This window comes from Dromiciops gliroides, chromosome 1 (assembly GCF_019393635.1).
Source record: "Dromiciops gliroides isolate mDroGli1 chromosome 1, mDroGli1.pri, whole genome shotgun sequence".
Classification (NCBI taxonomy): Eukaryota; Metazoa; Chordata; class Mammalia; order Microbiotheria; family Microbiotheriidae; genus Dromiciops; species Dromiciops gliroides.
The window spans coordinates 233,319,560-233,339,819 of record NC_057861.1 but is presented as its reverse complement, the minus strand read 5'-3'; positions in this window follow the sequence as shown (position 1 = coordinate 233,339,819).

Genomic DNA, 20,260 nt, shown 5'->3' with positions numbered 1-20,260 from the left:
CAATGTGATTGCACATATATAACCTATATCAGATTGCTTTCCATCTTGGGGAGGGGAAAGGGAAGGAAGGATGGGAGAAAAATTTGGAACTAAACATCCTATGAAAGCAAATGTTGAAAAGTATCCTTATATGTAACTGGAAAATAATAAAATACTTTAAAAAATGATTTTCCTGATTATCACTTTTAATTAGGTCTATTTTTACTTTTGTTTTATCTAAGATCATGATTTTTTAACTCCTCCTTTTTTGATCAGTTGCCACATAATAGATACTTTCCCAGCCCTTATTTTAATGCTTTGTTTGTGTGTTCTTTTATTCCCTCTTTTCCCAAAGCATCCCTCTTTCTTACCCATTCATTTTTTGGGAGATCATTCAACCATATTCAATTTGTACCCATGCCCTCTGTCTAAGCAGTATTTCTAACTGCCCTAGTAACATTATTAGGAATTATTTTTTTAAACTTTCCCCTCCCCTCTCCCCTCTCTGAGGTGGTAAGCAATCAGATATAGGTTATTCATGTGCGATTATGTAAAACACTACCATTTTAGTCATTTTATATAAAAAGATTCAAGTGAAAAAAAAAGAAAATGCAAAGTAGCATGCTTCAGTCTGTATTCATTCAATATCAATTTTTACTCTGGAGGTAGATAGTACGCTTTATCATTTGTTCTTTGGGATTGTCTTGGATCTTTGTATTTCTGAGAGTAGTTAAGTCATTCACAATTGCTCATAGAACACTAATGTTGTCACTGTGCACAGTGTTCTCCTGGTCAGTTCTCTATACATCAGTTCATATAAGTCTTTCCAGGTTTTTCTGAAATCATCCTGCTTGCCATTTCTTATTACTCAATAATATTGCATTGCAATCATATACTGCAACTTCTTCAGTCATTCCTCATTTGATGGGCATTCCTACAATTTCCAATTCTTATCCACCACAAAGAGGTGCTATAACTATTTTTTGTATAATTTTCTTTTCCTTTTCTCTTTTTCACAGTTACTATTGTTACCTGTTTCCCTCCATCCCACTCCCTTTCCCATGATATTCACTCCATTCTCTATCTTCTTTCACCCATTCCTCCTCAAAGGTGGTTTGCTTCTAACTGCCCCCTCCCCCAATCCACCCTCCCTTCTTTCACCGCTTCCCCCATCATCCCTCTCCCACACCACCTCCCTGTAGGGCTAGATAGATCACTCCACCCAATTGAGTGTGCAAGCTTTCCCTCCTTGAGCCAACCTGATGAGATTAAGGTCTTTGAGCTAAGGTTTATTCACTGCTCTACTCCTCCCCCATCACTGCCCCCACTCCATAAAACCTTTCCTGTTTCATGTGGGATTTCACCCCATTCCACCTCTCCCCTTCCCCCTCCCCCGGTGCAATCCCCTCACTCCTCAACCTTATCCTAAATATGTCATCATGGGGCAGCTAGGTGACACAGTGGACAAAGTACCCTGGAGCCAGGATTATTAATAATTGAATGTGCCATCTTCCCATTTAGAAATGTAGAGTTTAATCATATTAAGTCCCTTATGATTTTTCTTTCATGTTTACCGTTTTATGCTTCTCTTGAGTCCTGTGTTTTAATGTGAAATGTTCTGTTCAGTACTGGTCCTTTCATAACGAATACTTAGAAGTCCTCTATTTTATTAAATGACCATTTTCCCCCTTAAAGGATTACATTCAGGCAGCTAGGTGGCACAGTAGAGAGAGCACCAGCCCTGGATTCAGGAGGACCTGAGTTCATATCCAGCCTCAGACACTTAAAACGTACTAGCTGTATGACCCTGGGCAAGTCACTTAACCCCAGTTGCCCTGCAAAAAAAAAAAAAAAAGAAAGAAAAAGGATTATATTTAGTTTTACTGGGTAGGTTATTTTTGATTATAATCTTAACTTCTTTGCCTTTGGGAGCATCATATTCCAAGCTCTCTACTCCTTTAATTATTTTTCACGCATTTTTCAGTTGTGTCCAACTCTGTCTGAACCTACTTGGAGTTTTCTTGGCAAATATATTGAAGTGATATGCCATTCCCTTCTCCAGCTCATTTTATAAATGAGCTAAGGCAAACTGGTAAGTGTCTGAGGCCAGATTTAAAATCAGGATGATTAATCTTCCTGACTCTAGGCCAAGCACTCTACCCACTGTACCATTTAGTTGCTAAATCTTATATGATCCTAATTATGTATCCACAATATTTGAATTGTTTCTTTCTGGCTGCTTGTAGTATTTGCTCTTTAAATTGGGAGCTCTGGAAATGGGTTATAATATCCCTGAGAGTTTTCATTTTGGAGCTTCTTTCAGAAGGCAATTGTTGTATTCTTTCAATTTATTTTTACTTTGTATATCTTAGATATCAAGAATGTTTTCCATGATTTCTTGAAATATGATGCCTAGGCTTCTTCTTTCATCATGGCCTTCCTGTATTTCAATAATTCTTTAATTATCTCTCCTTGATCTATTTTCCAGGTAAGTTGTTTTTTCCTATGAGATGCATTACATTTTCTTTTTTTCCCATCCTTTTGACCTTGATTTATTACTTCCTGAAGGCTCATGGAGTCCTTATCATCTATTTAACCAATACTAATCTTTTTTTCTGTGAGCTTTTGAATCGCTTTTTCCATTTGTCCAATTCTGATTTTTAAAGAGTTCTTTTCTTGAGTGAAATTTTGTACCCCCTTTTTGATTTGGCCTATTCTGCTTTTTAGAGTTCTTTTCTTCTGTGAATTTTTATGCCTTTAAAAAAAATTAGGCTAATTCTGTTTTCTAAGGTGTTATTTTTCTTCAGTTTTTTGTGCCTCATTCATCAAACTGTTAATTCTCTTTTTTCCTTTTTTTTTTTTTGCATCACACTCATTTCTTTCGACAGTTTTTCCTGTACTACTCTTATCTCTTTCTTTAACTCTTCCATTTATTCTTGTTGGGCTTGTGTCGAAGTAGCATCTTTTTCTTTTAAGCTTTGCTTATAGCTACTTTCATGTTATAATCTGAGTATCTGTCTTAGTCTCCCCTACCACTGTAGCTGCTTTTTATGGCCAAATTCTTCTTCTTCATCATTTGCTTATTTTTCCTGCCTATTTCTTGACTTGAACTTTATGTTAAAATTGAGCTCTGATCACCTGGGGGTGGAGAGACACTGTCCCAAGCCTTAGGATTTCTTTGCTGTTATTTTCAGAGCCACTTCTGTGAGCCTACAAGTTTTCAGAGCTTCCAGGGTGGTATGATCCAGGTAAAATGTGGTCATTTCTTTCTTGGTCTGCATTTTGGCCTTTGCCCAGGAAGGACCCCTCATCCCCTGCAGTCCCAAGTGCTCCTTGGGATTCTGGAATTGTGACCAGGTATTCTGCTCTTTTCTGGCCTGGACCTGTTCTCCTTCAGCCTCAAATGCTAGTGCTCTTTTCCACTCTGGAACCATTATATATGTATTGCATAAAAACAATAAAATGGATTCTTCTCTCTGAATCAGATCAGCTTCCCAATCTCTTTCTGACCATTTGTCCAACTTCCTCTTGACATCTCTGGGCTGAGAGCTCCCAAAGCTACTGTCACAGCATACCTCCAAGGCTCAATGGCTTGTACTGCTGCCACTTGTTTGTGTTCCAGGTCTGCCCTCCCCATAGTGTCATAGACCTCTCTTGATGAAATTCTACATTGTATTGTCCTGGGAAAATGCCCCAATCTGATGTTTTATTGGTTCTGCTATTTCAGAATTTGATTTGAGTCTTATTTTAATGTTCTTTTAGGAGGTATGTGGGGAAAGTTTGGCTGGGTTGCTGCCTATATTCTACCATCTTGACTTTTCTTGAACCTGTCTTTTTTTTTTCTGTATCTTTTCTTTTTATATTAATAAAGTATTTTATTTTTTCTGTTACATGTAAAGATAGTTCTCAACTTTTATTTATACAATCTTTACAATTTCAGATTTTTCTCCCTCCCTCCCCTCCCTCCCCCCTTCCCTAGACAGCAGGTAATCTTATATAGGTTATATATATATATATATATATATATATATATATATATATATATATACACACACACACACACACACATAACATTAATCCCATTTTTGCACTAGTCATGTTATAAGAGAAAAAATCAGAGCAATGATGAAAAACCTCAAAATAGAAAAAAACAACAGCACCAAAACCAAAAGAAATAGTATGTGAACCTGTCTTTTGATTCCAAGATGTTTTCCTCCTTTTTATTATAGACTTAGAACAGTTTATCTAACATTTCACTAAACAAATCTAGTCATGCCACACCTCTGCTTGAAAATATTCAATAGCTTCTTCCTTAACCTAACATTCAAGTTCTCCACAAACTTTTTTTTAGCTATTGTTATCTTACTTTTCCAAGTCCTCTGAATACATAAAATATATAAAGTAACTCCTATAAAAGAAGAGAGGCATGACTAGATTTGTTTAGTGAAATATTAGTATGATAGCTACAGCAACCTTAGTTTGATGGAGGGAGGTAGAAGAGGCCAGAAAACCTTTTATGAGGCTATTGTAGTAGCCCAAATAATTTCTAATGAGGGATTCTGTTAGGTTAATTGAATAAAAAAACACCTAGTTGGTATAGGGAGGTGGCTGGTTGCATAGTGGATAGAGCGCTGGACTTCAATTCAGTTCATATCCTGCCTTAGGCACTTACTAGCTGTGTGATCTTGGGCAAGCCACTTAACCTCTCTCACCCTCAATGTCTGCATCTGTAATATGGGGATAATAATAGTACCTAGATCACAGGTGTGAGGGTTGAATTAAGTAATATATGTAAAGTCTTCTGACAACCTTAAAATTATGTATAAATACTAACCAATTAGCTCAATAACTAGTTAATGGTAGAAGATCAGTGGATTTTATTTCAGAGGAGCTGGGGTGTGTTGAAAAGAAGGTGATAGGTTGAACTTTTGAAAATTCCTATATTTAATAATTGAAGAAAGTGTACCCACATTGATAAAATGAGGGACTTTGAAATATTGAAATATTTCATTATCTCCGCATGATGTTTCCTAGTTGATTTAATTTTGTACTGATGTCATCAATATTTGATTAACTGTGATCAGATTATCAATAAAAAATCTTGCTTTTAAGTTCTTATTTACAACATTCAGCAATGTACTTGATAATACCCACCATTTGCCAGTATTTTTCACTGTACCTTGTTTATGTTTTCTCCTAGAAAATTCTCTAAATCAAAACATTTAATCATCTCATCTATCCATATACAGAGAAGAGATGCAAAATGAAAAGATAAGAAATTTGCTGAGAAAGAAGGCTTCTCCTTTTAGTCTAGTACTTTACATCCCTCTGAGAGATGTCCATATTCAACAAAGTAGGTGACTAGGAGAGGAGTCTCTTAGGACACTGGATAGGGGTTTGGACAGCTTTTCCGTCCCTCCTTAGTCAATCGTTTTTCCATCATTTTATGTAAAATGCCATGATGTCAGATATATTAATATATGAAAACATTAACAAGATAAATTTAAAAAATTATCTCAGCACTCATAAATAAGTGCTACGACTTATTTATGCCATTGCTTCTCATATTAATGTGGTATCAAAAGACCAATTTCGTATTTTAATAAAGTCTACAATGCAGAGTTATAAACTGAAGTTCCACTGTGGGTTAATCTTGTTAAGTCTGTACTATCAGCCACGTGAAATCTATTAGATTTGTCTAATATAATTTGATCTTTGTAATCCTACAATGCTTAGTACACTTATTGTTTGTAGCATTACTGTACTCTAGTTGTTTATAGATTTATTGATTTTAATACTTAATTTCACCTATCCCCTTGTTAAGTATGAATATTAGTCAGGCTGCCAACATTCACTAGTACTGGATTTCTTCAGACTCATATTCATGGAGCATATTATTTATGTATTACATTTACATTTTCACAAGAGAATCATTTAAATTTTTCTCTGCCTTTCTACCTGTGCAGTTATAAAATGTTGAATTTTAGCTTTTGTTATGAGAGTCAGGCTAACTTGGTTTTGGCTTATCTTTCATTGATTTGTACATAAAGAACATTACACATTTATTTCAAGAAAAGGGAAAATGTTATTTTAAAGATATTTTAACAAAGAGATATACATTTAAGCAATGGGGTAGCTAAGTGGCACAGTTGATAGAGTGGTGGACCTGAAGTCAAAAATACTAATTTTCTTGATCTAGCCTTAGACTTTTAGTATCTGTGTGACCCTGGGCAAGTCACTTAACCCTCTTTGCCTCATTTCCTCATCTGTAAAGTGAACTGGAGATGGAAATGACAAAGCATTCCAGTATCTTTTCCAAGAAAACCCAAAGGGATCACAAAGAGTTCCATACAATCAAAATAACTGAACAACAACAAAATGGTAGAACTATATAGATATAATAAAATATGAACATATGGTTATGCATGTACCTATAATTATATCTATATCCATACCCATACCCATACCCAAGGACATACAGTGTATATGTGTGTATCATATGAAAGTTTGACTAGTTTACAAGAACATTTTTCTTGCTTTTTTTTTTGTGGGGCAATGAGGATTAACTGACTTATCCAGGGTCACACAGCTAGTACATATCAAGTGTCTGAAGTCAGATTTGAACTCAGATCCTCCTGAATCCAGGGCCAGTGTTTTATCCACTCTGCTACCTAGCTGCCCCTTACAAGAACATTTTTTGCCACATTGACATAAGCGAATAATGATGTAGAATATTCTATAATGTTATTGGTGAATTATAGAGATAATATAGGAGTGGGTGAATAGCTTCTTTCCATATCATTAATCAACCAGTAAATGTTTATTTATCATGTTATTGCTAAGTATTGTACTAGGTACTAAGGTTTTAAAGATACAAATGAAAGAGTTTTTGTCCTCAAGAGGATTAACTACTATAGAGTGTGTATATGTGTATGTGTATATATGCATATATGCATGTAAGGCACATATGTGTTCACATACAAGTACATGATATTTATATGTACATTTACACATATTAATTGGGGGGTGAAAAATACTGTCATTTGTGGGATTGGAGAAATTTTATATAGGAAGTAGCAGCTGATCTGGATTTTGAAGGAAAATGGATAATCTAAGAGGTTAGCTCTAGGTGAAGGAGTATATTCCAGGCATTGTGAACAGTGTGTGAAGAGAGAGAAGCTAGAATATCATGTATGAGAAAGAGAAAGAAGGCCAGTTTGGTTAGATAAAAGAATGTGTAAAGGGTAGCAATGCATAATTCAAAGTCAGTTAGCATCAAGATGTGAAATGCTTTAAATATCAGAGGAAGTTTGCTTTAACCTTGTGCTAATAGTGAACCACAAGTTTATTATTCATAGTGATATGGTCAGGCATGTGCTTTAGGAGTATAACTTTGACAATTGTAAAAATAATAAATTTGAGAAGTAGAGAAGAGTCAGAGAGAACAATTAGCTGGCAACTGAAATGATTGAAGTCAATTCTTTCAGTTATTTTGGCAAGTCAGTTGTTAATACTAATTAGCATATCCTTACATGGATGGGTTATTATCTATACCCTATATTCATATAGATAGATATAGAGATAGATATAGAGATAGATAGATAGATAGATAGATAGATAGATAGATAGATAGATAGATAGACAGACAGACTGACAGACAGACAGACAGACAGACAGACAGACAGACAGACAGACAGACAGATAGATAGATAGATAGATAGATAGATAGATAGATAGATAGATAGATAGATAGAGATAGAGATAGAGATAGAGATAGAGATATGGATCCATGGAACTACTGGAGTATGTGAGAAAATAGTTGGCTTTGCCAACAGCCAAAGGCCCCAGATTGATTGGATTGACTGAGATTAACTGACTTTGCTGATTAACTTAAAGTTAATTTAATTGAAACCACACCGACCTGGCCCTCAGGAGGGTATTGTTCTCAGAAGTTGTGGACTCTGGCCTCAGCCTCCACCCTCAAGTCCAGTGAACCAATGGATTTTAGTGATGCTAACCAATTAGCTTGAAGCAGGGTGGAAGGACTGCCTCTCCTTTGGATGCAGAGGGAGTTTCCTCTCTCAGTACATTTCTCAAATGGGGGTGGAGGACATAAGGACTCTAGGCTGGATAGGTTTTTTCTTGGTTTTCTGACCCAGGTGTTCTCTTTTTACTAATAAATGCTTAATCCCCAAAACTAGTGCTAAAGCTTCTAATTTATATGTAAACCCTAGCTAGTTTTCCCTACACTTGGGACAGAAATAGGCAACCACACATTAAATTTTAAATCTTACAGGTATATTAATAACAAAAAGAGTTTTACTTTTAAATTTTAAAGCATGCATTTTAATACATTTTGTCTTTATATTGCAATCTAATACAGTGACTGCAACTCTTTTCTGTTTCTCTCCTCTGAGGAGGGAGTTAAGTTTCTTCATTGGTTTTTCAGTTCCTCAGAGTTCAATTTTCCTTTCAGTGATGTATTAATTTCCATTGTTGTAGTCATGGTGTATACTTTTTCGTTATGACTGTTTCATTCTATATCAGTTCTTTCAAATTTTCCTATGATTCTCTGTATTTCTCATATTTGTAATTTTGTTGTGCAATAATATTCTTTTACATTCATTTACCATAGTAGTTTTTAATTATTTCCCAATAGATGAGAACCCATTTTATTTCTAGTTCTTTGCTACCAAAAAGAATGATGCTCTGGATATTTTGGTTTGTATTGGACCTTTTCTCTGTTTTTAACTACTGTTTAGATAAGCCAATTAGTGGGATCACTGAGTTAAAAGATATGGATAGTATTATTTTGAATGGATATCTGGGACAATGGGACTGATTTCATAGCTCTACCACTAGTCTAAGACTGTGCCTCTCTTCCCCAAATCCCTCCAATATTGACTATGCCAATTTTTATCTTTGTAATTTTCATGGTGTAATATAAAATACGAGTTATTTTGATTTACATATCTTTTGTTATTCATGATTTGAAACATATTTTCATGAAACAGTTCATATTTCTATAATATCATTCTGGGGATAAAAGAACAAGTTAGGAACTTTGCAAATGAGCTAATGACAATGACAAGGGGCATCGCTAGAAACCACTACTATATGACAAATCTGGGTGTCTTGACTCCAAGTCCTGGTCCTTGCCACTATATCACACTGTTATTCCAAGTCCATAATTTATTTTCTTGTGAAACACCAAGTTCAATAAACTGTATTTGGCAAATGCTCAAAAAAAATTTTGTCAATAAATGAAATCGTGAGGCTGCTATTCTTTACTCCAAATTAAGTTGAATTATAAATCTTAAGTACGAGGTTACCCTTTTCACATTACTTTTCCATTGTTATGTTAATTCTGTATATACCTAGTTACTTAGAATTCTCTCCCATGCTTAGAATATATATTCTTTGAAAGCACACTCTGTTTTTAACTTTTCTTTTTATCTCAGGGCTTAGCATAGTGTCTGGCACATATTAAGTACTTAATAAATCGTCTTTTACTGTCTGACTTTAGGATGCAGTAAATCTTCATTTTGTGGAGGAAAAGGAAAGTTTCAGTTTCCAGAAAGTTTTACTTTTGGGAAGTCATCTGATGCTCTCAGTGACTTTGGGAAAATCATACCAATCCCATTCAGACCATAATTTACATCTCTGCAAAATGGAATAGAATACCTATCCCATTCCTTTTATTTATCTAAAATAGTGCTTAGCATATAGTAGGTGTTTAATAAGTGTGTTGATTCATTAATTGATTGTTAGAAGGCTATCCATAGTTTGGTATATTATTTAATTCTCATGAACATTCTGTGATGTTGGTGGTATCATTATTATGTCCATTTTACAAATAAAATTAAGGTGGAGATTGCCCAAGGTCACTCAACTAAAAAGTTCTTAATTTACTTCTTCTTTTCCATTTTAAATAATATAAATATTACATATTTATTACCATCCTCAATGAAATACAATATATCCCAAATGTAAGTATATTTTAAAGTTTTTGGGTTACCCAGTAAAACAATATTTAGTAATTCCCTTTTGATTTTTACATTCAGGTCAATGACTGCTCTTTTTATTATGCTGTACACAGAAGTCTATTTCATACTGATTGAAAAAACTGATTTTTTTAATTATTGGGAAAGGAGATTTATAATATCTGATTCAGGTAGTTCAATTAGCTCTTTCTTGACTGACAAATAGGCCAGTAAGAATTTACTCCAGACCTCTACAGCCCAGCAATATAACTTAGAGTGACTTTAACTGAATGCCTTGAAAATGGATAAGTAAATATATATATATATATATAATTTGAAAATTAGGATTTATGCATTATATATTATATTCTATGATGCAATCCTAATGATATATCAAGAGTGTTATGGTTCTGCAGAGATGACAATGTTAGAGATTTTGGATGTCAGGAAGCCAATGGTTAGTGTGAAGGATATATGGACCAACAAATAAATTATCAAATATTGCATATCAAAATAGTCCTTCAGACTTAAATTATAATGTCAGCTATAACTAGTAGGAAGACTGGCACTAAATTGATTTTTCTTAGACTTTGGACATGAACATTATCCAAATTTAAAATGTTTATATTTTGGTTTAGCCTGGCCAAGTGGGTAATTTAAATAAAATATCTAGACTATTAACAATAGCTATGTAGGGTAATGAAATGTTACTTTCTAAGTATACACACACATACATTCATATACTCACTCACACTCATTTTGTTTAGAAGGAAAGCATATCATTTTAAATTTTTTTCTTCTTCTAGATAAAAAATCTTATCCTACATTTCACGACATAAATGAATTCATTGCTTATTGCTTTCCATAGAAATGTCTCCACATCCTTCAGATATCCCAACTCAGCAGCAAGCCAAATTCTATGTTCCCAGGAAGTTTTATTAAATTCAGTTCCTGTGGGAATGCTATTTCATGGTTCTGTAATGTTAATATAATTTGTTTGAAGGCATCACTTTAAAAGGAGAATTGCTGAACTATAGGTATGAGCTTTATTTTTATGTCAAGTTAGTTCTTCCTCTTTAGTCTTTGCTTACCAAAGTGGCACAAATGGTTAAATGAAGTAGGATGAGCTGCTACAGTAATTGGTACACATGATATAATTGATAATAATTGTGTATAATTAAGACAAGCCATGATAAAATATCTCAAGTATGAACAGAAGTAATGTTGGAAACATGTCAGCTTTCTGAACACATCTTAGCATTGAATTAACATAAAGGGGAATGATCTTGCACAAAATATGGGTCTTGAATTAGGATGAATGCTTTCTGCCCTATAGTATTGGAATGTTGGCCCTCTCTCCCAATCCTTACTAATTAATAGAATACTCATTCCAATTGAGAAGATCTCCCAGTTGGTCTTGTAGATAGAATTTTACAATCTCACAATAGGTGTTTGGTTTCAATTTTGATCAGGGAAGATGTATTTGAATATAGCATAGTAAGTAGACAGGGTGTAAGATTAGCATAGAACTGGGTTCAAATTCTGTCTCAAAAGCAGATTTTTTTTTAGTTAGTGAACAAATATTTATTAATTACTTACTATTTGCCAGATACTGTGCTAAGTGCCAGGAATGCAAAGAAAGACAATAAATACTTGCTCTCAGAGAGCTCACAGTCTAATAAAGAGAAGACAGCATGCAAATAAATATGCACAAACAAGATGTATACAGGATAAACTGGAGATAATCAAGTGATGGAAGGCACTATCATTAAGGGGAATCAAGAAAGACTTCTTGTAGGTAAGATTTTATCTGCAACTCGAAAGAAGCCAGGGAGGACAGGAAGAAAAGTAGAAGAGAGATAGAATCCCAGGCAATGGGAAAAGCCAGTGAAAATGCCAAGAGTAGGGAGATGGAATGTCTTGTGTAAGGAAAAGCAAAAACGCCAGTGTCTCTATATCACAGAGTACATGGTTGGGGTGGAGTAAGGTGTAAGAAAACTGGAAAGTAAGAGGAGTTCAGGTTAAGAAGGGCTTTAACCACCAAACAGAAGACTTTATCTTTAATCCTGGAGGTGACAGGGAGCCATTGGTGTTTTTTGAATAGGAGGTGACATGATCACACCTACTTTTTGAAAGTTCAATTTGATAGGTCAGTGGATGATGGATTGGAGTAGGGAGAAATTGTGTAACCCTAGAAAAGTGACTTAAACAATCCTGGGCATCATTCTCTCATTTTCAAAATAAGGGGGTGGGAGGTTTTGAGTCAGTGAACTCTAGGGTCCCTTCCAAGTCTAAATCTATGACTCTCTGAATAGGCAGGAAGGAGAAGGAAGCACAGTTTGTACCTTTACACTTTTTAAAATTAAATTTTGTTAATATTTTCAGATCTTCATTCTCTCTCTCCCAGCACTTAATGTCACCTGAGAAAGGAAGAAAAACAAAACCCCTCTTATAAACATGTATAGTAAAGCAAAGCAAATTTCCACATCGATGATATGTTCCCTTATATTTTCTAAAAGAGGTTGTCAAGTGTGAAATGTAATAATGACAACAATGACTTGCTATTTTTAATCTCTGTGGTTACAAGTTACATTATATATATTATCCCAACTTATCTTCAAATGAATCCTTTGAGGAAAGAACATGTTTTAGATGTAGAATTTTAGAGTTTGAAGGAACCTTAATAATTATTAAATCTAACCTAAATCCCTCATTAGATAAAATTAGGGGCTGAGAAGGGTTAAATTTAAACAGCGAGTAAGTCACACAAACATTAAAACCAAAGAAAACCCACTTTATATATGCTAGAAATCTATGAGGGAGTCAGAAAGGCATGGTGATGAAAGGCTTGGCTCTGGAGTCAGAAGTTCTGGGTTCATATTCTACCTCAGACACTTACTACCTAGGTGACCTTCATCAGTTTCCTCATCTCTAAAATAATCAGGTTAGAAAAGATGGCCTCTAAAGCTCCTCATTATATTTTTAAAAACTTAGTGACCTCTGAGTTTATAATCTATTCGAAGATAACTTTATCTTTTTCCAACTCCTGATATCCACGGAGTTGCCTTTCATTGCCCTGCACTACTCCTCATTCTAGCAATGTTTCCTTTGGACAGGTGAATGACTAGAACACAGAAGTGATTCAAGACCTAAAGAAAAATATATTAAGATAAAGTTTAATTTGCCTCATTTTACCAAACCACTGAATAACAAGTAATATTTTGTTTCTTGAAGCAGAACTTCTGATCTTATAACAATCATGAAAAAGATTGGGCTCATCTTGATATCAAAAAAAATTTTTTTGAGAGAAGAGAGGAAGATTCTCAGCTGAATCTGAAGATTAAAAAATGATAGGAGAATCCTTTTTTAAAAAATTAAATATTACTTGGAAATAGAATACCTATATACAAAAATTTTATTTATGAAATTGATATAAAATGTGAAAATTGCTTTATTGAAATATCCTTTCAAAATTGGTAAAAGTACATTTACTAAAATGTTTTACTTATTCTTCTCTTCCTTCCTAGTAAGTTAATTGTTTTATGTACAAAGTTTAATATCTGTAAAGATCCCATACTAAGATCATTTTTATAATAAAGACTGTAGTGCCCCCATAAGATATCTATTCTCAAAGGTGAATATGCCACTAATATTCTTGGAAACTGTTTCATAACTCCTTCACATGGCAATGGAAAAACACCCACTAATTTTTATATCCATTGACTATAAAAAACTCAGACCACAAATATATAAGGTAAGCATTCCCAAATGTTCCTAGCTAGTGTTTCCATCTGCTGGCTACTACTGCCTTCCCTCCCATAAACACTTTATATTCATTTTATGCACACATATGCAAGCCCATATGTATGTACATACACACAGAGACACATATCTACCTCCATCTATCTATCATCTATCTATCTAATGTATGTTATTATTATTCAGTTATTTTACAGTTGTGTCCAACTTTTCATGATCTCATTTGGGGTTTTCTTGGTAAAGATACTGGAGTGGTTTGCTGCATCCTTTTCCAGCTCATTTTACAGATGAGAAACAGAGGTACACCAGAATAAATGACTTGCCCAGGGTCATACAACTAGTGCGTTTCTAAGACCAGATTTGAGCTTAGTGACATGAGTCTTCCTGCCTCCAGGTTCAGCAAGCTACCATTGTGCCACCTAGCTATATGTTGTTCTCATTAAAATATAAGCTCCTTGAAGTCAGGAATCATTTTATTTTGTCCTTCCTTCTCAGCCCTTTGCATGTTGCCTAGTTAATGTTAGGTACTTAGTACATGGAGGCAGCCAAGTGGTGCAGTAGATAGAATATTGAGCTTAAAGTCAGGGAAGACTCATCTTCTTGAGTTCAAATCTGACCTCAGACACTTACTAACTTTGTGATCTTGGGTAAGTCACTTAATCCTCTTTGTCTTGCTTTCCTCATCTGTAAAATGAGGGTGAGAAGGAAATGGCAAACTACTCCATTGTCTCTGCCAAGAACACTCTAAATAGGGTTACAAAGAGTAGGATATAACTGAAAAATGGCAGAACAACCAAAAAAACTTAGTAAACATTGATTGATTTACTATATCAAACCTTTGCAATAATTCATGTGTATTGGCAGCAAACCATCTCTACTGCTATAAATACAATTCATGCAACAATGCCTTATAAATACTCAATGTAACCTTTAGAAGGAGTAGACTAGCTGAAAATATATAATTACAACTCTTACAGTGAGCATATTTATGGCAAATACAAGAATCAAAGTAATTTTTATAACTGGTTCACAGAAAAATGTGTTATATTTTATTTTATTTATAAATGCCTTATGCTAATCTTCTTTCTTTACATTACTAGTGGCTGGCATATAATAGCTTTCTAATAAATGCTAGTTCATTGAATAGAGGGGACCAATGACTGTAATATTTTGTCACCACAGATAGAATGGAATGAGATAATATATGTAAAAAGCATAGCACTATGCAGGCACAAATTAGACATTTAATAAATGTTTATTATATTCCTTGCTCTTCCCATGAACAGAAATATTTAGAATAATAATGAATCAAAAATCTTATATTGATTTTTTTTATTAACTAAGGTGGGTATATTAAACAGTATTTTTTCTTTGTTTTTTCTTGATGTGGAACAAACTGGAGAAGGGCAGATAGTGATAGGCAAGATACATACCAATTTCAGTATATCTAAACATGAGCTGGTTATCTTTCCCTAAAAACCTGTTCCTACTTCTATTGTAATTATTTCTGACAGAGGTACCACAAGTCACTACATTTCCCATGATACCATCATTCATATTACCTATGATCATTTTTTCTCTCTGTCTCTTTCTCTCATCTTAATAAATTATTAAGACTTGTAGATTCTATCTTCACAATTTCTCTTTTCATCCATTTCCTCCTCTCAATTCCCATTGCAAGCAATGAGTGCAGACCCTTGCTAACCCTTGCCTAGATTATGTCAAAAGATTCCTAACAATTATAGTCATCTTTTTTTCTCTCCTCATTCTAATTCATCTTTCACATTACTGTTATCCTTAGAGTTCTGATGCATAGATCTGGCCAGGTTCCTCTTTCACATGAACCTTTCAGAGACTTCTTATAATCTCATGAATAAAAGTTTAAACTCTTCTTTTGTCACAACAGAAGTCTTACAAAATCTTGTGCTGCTCTACCTTTTTAGTTTTATCCTCAATAAGTTCCCCATTTGTATCTTGTGCTTTCATCAGATGTCTTGATGTAATGCTGGGCTTGGAAGTCATATATTTAGAGAATCTAAGATTTATATGGGACTTCAGAGATAATATAATCTAAGATATACACACATGTACAGGATTCACTTTTATAAAATATCCTATGAGTTGTCATATAAGCTTTTACTTGAACACCTCTGGTGAATGGAACTTACTAATACCAAAGGCAGCTCATTATACCCTTGGACAGGTCTAAATGGTGGTTACTTAAACTGTCAGTGACTTGGGAAACTCTCTCAGTTCATAAATTGCAGAACAGTTTCTAATCTGCATTGAATCATATTGTTCAGAATTTACCCATCTAAGATACACAATTTGAAGATAGAGGACACGAATTTGAAGCCCCCTATATTAACCGATACTAGTGATAGCCTAAGGGAACTCATGGATCATTTGAAAAAGTTGATATTGTTTCACCATGCATGCTAAATTGAAAAATTATCAGGGAAATTTAAGAAAGAAGACCAAACCATATTTATAACTAAACTTTGCATTCCTTTTTCTTATGAAAGTTTTCAATACCATATATATGTGGAATAAAGAAGAGTGGGACTTTTAAAATGTCTTTTAGACACTGAAGAAATCACAAATATGGAACAAAACAAAGTCATTCAGCTGAACAAACAATGTTAAGAACTTTTTTTTTCTGATGTTAAAACTAAGTCTACTTTCAAATTCTTAACACCAGTGTGACTTTGGACAAGTCAGTTGATCTCTTCAGGCCATCTATACAATGAAGAATTTGAAACAGATGACTTCTATGATCTTCTTCATTTCTAAATCCTATTAACTACTGTGCTATAAGAAATGAGGGAATAGTTTGTTTCAAAAACAGTTGGGAAGTCTTGGATGAACTGATATAGGGTGAAGTAAACAAAATTAGAAGAACAATTTATACCACAAAGGGTTGTTCACTGAATAGAATTCTGAACCTGGAGTCAGGAAGACTTTCCTTCTTGATTTCAAATCTGGCCTTAGACACCTACTAACTTTGTGACTTTGGATAAATCACTTGACCCTGTTTGGCTTAGTTTTCTCATCTGTAAAATGAGCTGGAGAAGGAAATGGCAAACCATTTCTTTATATTTGTGAAGAAAACCCCAAATAGGGTCACAAAGAGCCAGATATATTTGAACAACAGCAATCAGTATTGTACAAAGAAATGATTTTGGAAACACCTACAAACTGAAGAATGAGATAAACAGAATCAGGAGAACAGTGTATTCAATATTATAAACAAACATTAAAAGGTGACGTACTATGATAATGCAATAAGCATCTATGATTCCTGAAGGCTGAGAAAGAAAAATGTTATCCACAAATTGACAGAGAGATGATAGACTCAGGGTACAAAATAAATGATTCACTTATTTAATTTAGAAATGCCTCTCAACACTAATTAAGAAAAATTCATGCTATAATGTCTATACATGCTTCAACCTTTTCTAGCTCACAATGCTCCCCATGAATATAATTTTATTTTTTGCATCTTTTCTTCTCCATCTTTTGAATTGCTACCTGTTTAAATATACCTCTGTTGAGAAGTCCTCTGTGATGGCTCCTCACCTTAATTCTTGAAGATAGGAATGACTTTTCCCCCCTTGAACCTCACACAGTTCTTTTGTTTTCTCTTCTCTTTTGCTTATTTCACATTTTATTTTATCCTACAGTTATTTGTGCATGTGGTATATTCCCTTCTAGACACAAAGTAAGTTCCATGAGGTCAGAAACTATTACTTTTCCAAATGTTGTATTCCTCCAAGAGTTCATTAATCTACACACTGTAGCTCTGCAGGAATTATGTTTATTGAATTGAATTGAATTCTGTTTAATTGAAATGAAAATTATTAAGGCAGAAAAGTACAAGTTATATCTAATTTTTCTGGAGAATGATCTTTCCATAGGAGAGTAGTGAGTGACATTATAACTTGGCAGAAAACTAATATTTTGTCAAAGAACGTGTGTCCTGACATAAGTGAAAATTTATTTAAGTAAATTGAACCTCCCCCCTTTTTGTAAAGCCATTTCTCAAGAGGTATAATCTTATCAGGTTTCATAAAAATAGGATGCAAATTGTAGATTTTTCAACTGAAAATATATTTCCCTTTCAAACCACTGGGAAAAGAATAGATTAAATAATCAATATTGAAGTTCGAATTACTAAATTTATATTATTGTACTTGGAATTTTTAAAATTCATAACATTTGAAACTAATATGATAGGAAAATACCCACAAAGGCTTTGTGAGATGAAAAACTATCACAGGCTCCAAATTATGATCAAATCCAATCCTAGAGCAATGCATAGACAAAAATAATAACTAGATTTCTGATTGTTTTTTATATAAGAAACTCCAGAATGAGGAAACTCCATCAGTCATTGTAGGTCAGTAACTTATCTGCAATTTCTTCTTTCTTTTTCTTTCTTTCTTTCTTTTTTTTTTTGCTGGGCAGTGAGGGTTAAGTGACTTGCCCAGGGTCACACAGTTAGTAAGTGTCAAGTGTCTGAGGCTGGATTTGAACTCAGGTACTCCTGAATCCAGGGCCGGTGCTTTATCCACTGTGCCACCTAGCTGCTCCCTTCTCTGCAACTTCTGATCTTTGAAAGTTGCTTAGAGTACTGAGAAGTTATGTGAATTCCCCAAGGTTATACAGCAAAGTACTATTTGTCACTGGCACAACTTAAATCCAAGTGCTTTTGTCATTAAGATCAGCTTTCTTTCCAATATTGCACTGCCTATGAAGTACAAGAAAAAAATTGAAGCAAAGAAGTCAGGAGAAGAATAAGATATTCTGGTCAAGAAACAGTCATTTTCTGTGATTGTAGTGAAGAAACCTTTTACAATGGATAAGATTTACTTTCTGGGTAAAATTTTGAAATAAGAAACATCATTACATTGTGATTTGGAGATACATTAGTGATGAAATTAAATAAGTCTCCAGGGGTCATAAAGAAGTAGACAATCTAAAATTCAACCAATGAAAATATACTATGTAGGCATAGGCATTGTAAAATATACTAAGAATATGTTGAAATGAAGAAAAGGAGAGTCATCACAACAAATACAAAAAGACTAGGAATAGAGCCTAGAAAAATATAGAAAAACTAACATAAAATCTAGAAAAAAAAAGTAGAGTGACATTTTGTCATTGTTTCCCCATCAGTCACTGTTTTAGGGAGAGAGTATCATGTATTTAAAAATGAATGGGACAGGGCAGCTAGGTGGCGCAGTGGACTCAGGAGGACCTGAGTTCAAATCTAGCCTCAGACACTTGACACATACTAGCTGTGTGACCCTGGGCAAGTCGCTTAACCCTCATTGCCCTGAAAAAAAGAAAAAAGAAAAAAACATGAATGGGACATTAAAGTTTAATTCATTCCCTTCCTTTTAATGAAAAGGACAGTGGGGCCCATAAAAGTAAGATGTTATTGAGTCACTTCAATTGTATACAACTCTTTGTGATCTCATTTTGGGGTTTTCTTGCCAAAGATACTGGAGTGCTTTGACATTTCATTCTCCAGATCATTTTACAGACAAGGAAGGGAGGCAAATAGGGTTAAATGACTTACACAGGGTCACACAGTAAGTGTCTGAGGTTGGATCTGGGCCCCACACTCTATGTACTGTACCACCTAGCTATGTAAAAGTTAAATAACTTGTGTGTCATGTAAAACTATATGTGGTCACCTTACTTATGTCCCAAGTTTTGGGAAAATCAGCTGGTGTTTCTAATATATTTGGCAATTATAAATTAGAAGCTATAGCACCAGTTTTGGGCATTAAGTATTTATTAAAGTATATTAAATATTAGTCAAGAGAGTACATGTCTCTGAAAGTTATGAAAAGGACTATCTAGCCCAGAGAAGAGAATAGAGCTCAGCCTGGCCTTCTAGCCTGAGGAAAAATAGAGCTTGGTCTCGCCTGCTTCTTCCTCCAAGTCTTCTGCCACCAGGAGTGCCTCTGAGAGAATCCAACTGAGAGTAACTACATATGGAAGCTTTTTCTGGGTGTGGAGGAGAGGCGGTACTTACACACTCCTTCAAGCTAATTGGATAGCATCAACCAAATCCATTGGTTCACTGGACTTGAGGGTGGTCCTGTGTTGAGGTCAGAGTTCAAACCCTTTGAGAAACCACCCTTTTGAGGGCCAGGCAGGTGTGGTTTTAATTGAACTAACTTTAAGTGAGTTAATAAGCAGTTAGCCAATCCAATCAATCCCCTGGACTGGGTCTTTGGGCATTCCCAAAACCCTATTATTTTTCACACTTGTCCCATTAGTTCATGCAGATTGGATATTTTTGTTTGTTTTTTTTTGGGGGGGCAATGAGGTTTAATTGACTTGTCCAGTGCCACACAGCTAGTACTTGTCAGGTATCTGAGGCCGGGTTTGAACTCAGTTCCTCCTGAATCCACACAGATTGGATTTTAAACATTGTTCTCTTGCTCTAAATCTATCCCAATATTTTGCTATTTCTAGGACATGAGCAAACAAGGTAATATGAGAATTTGTCTGAGATTGAATAC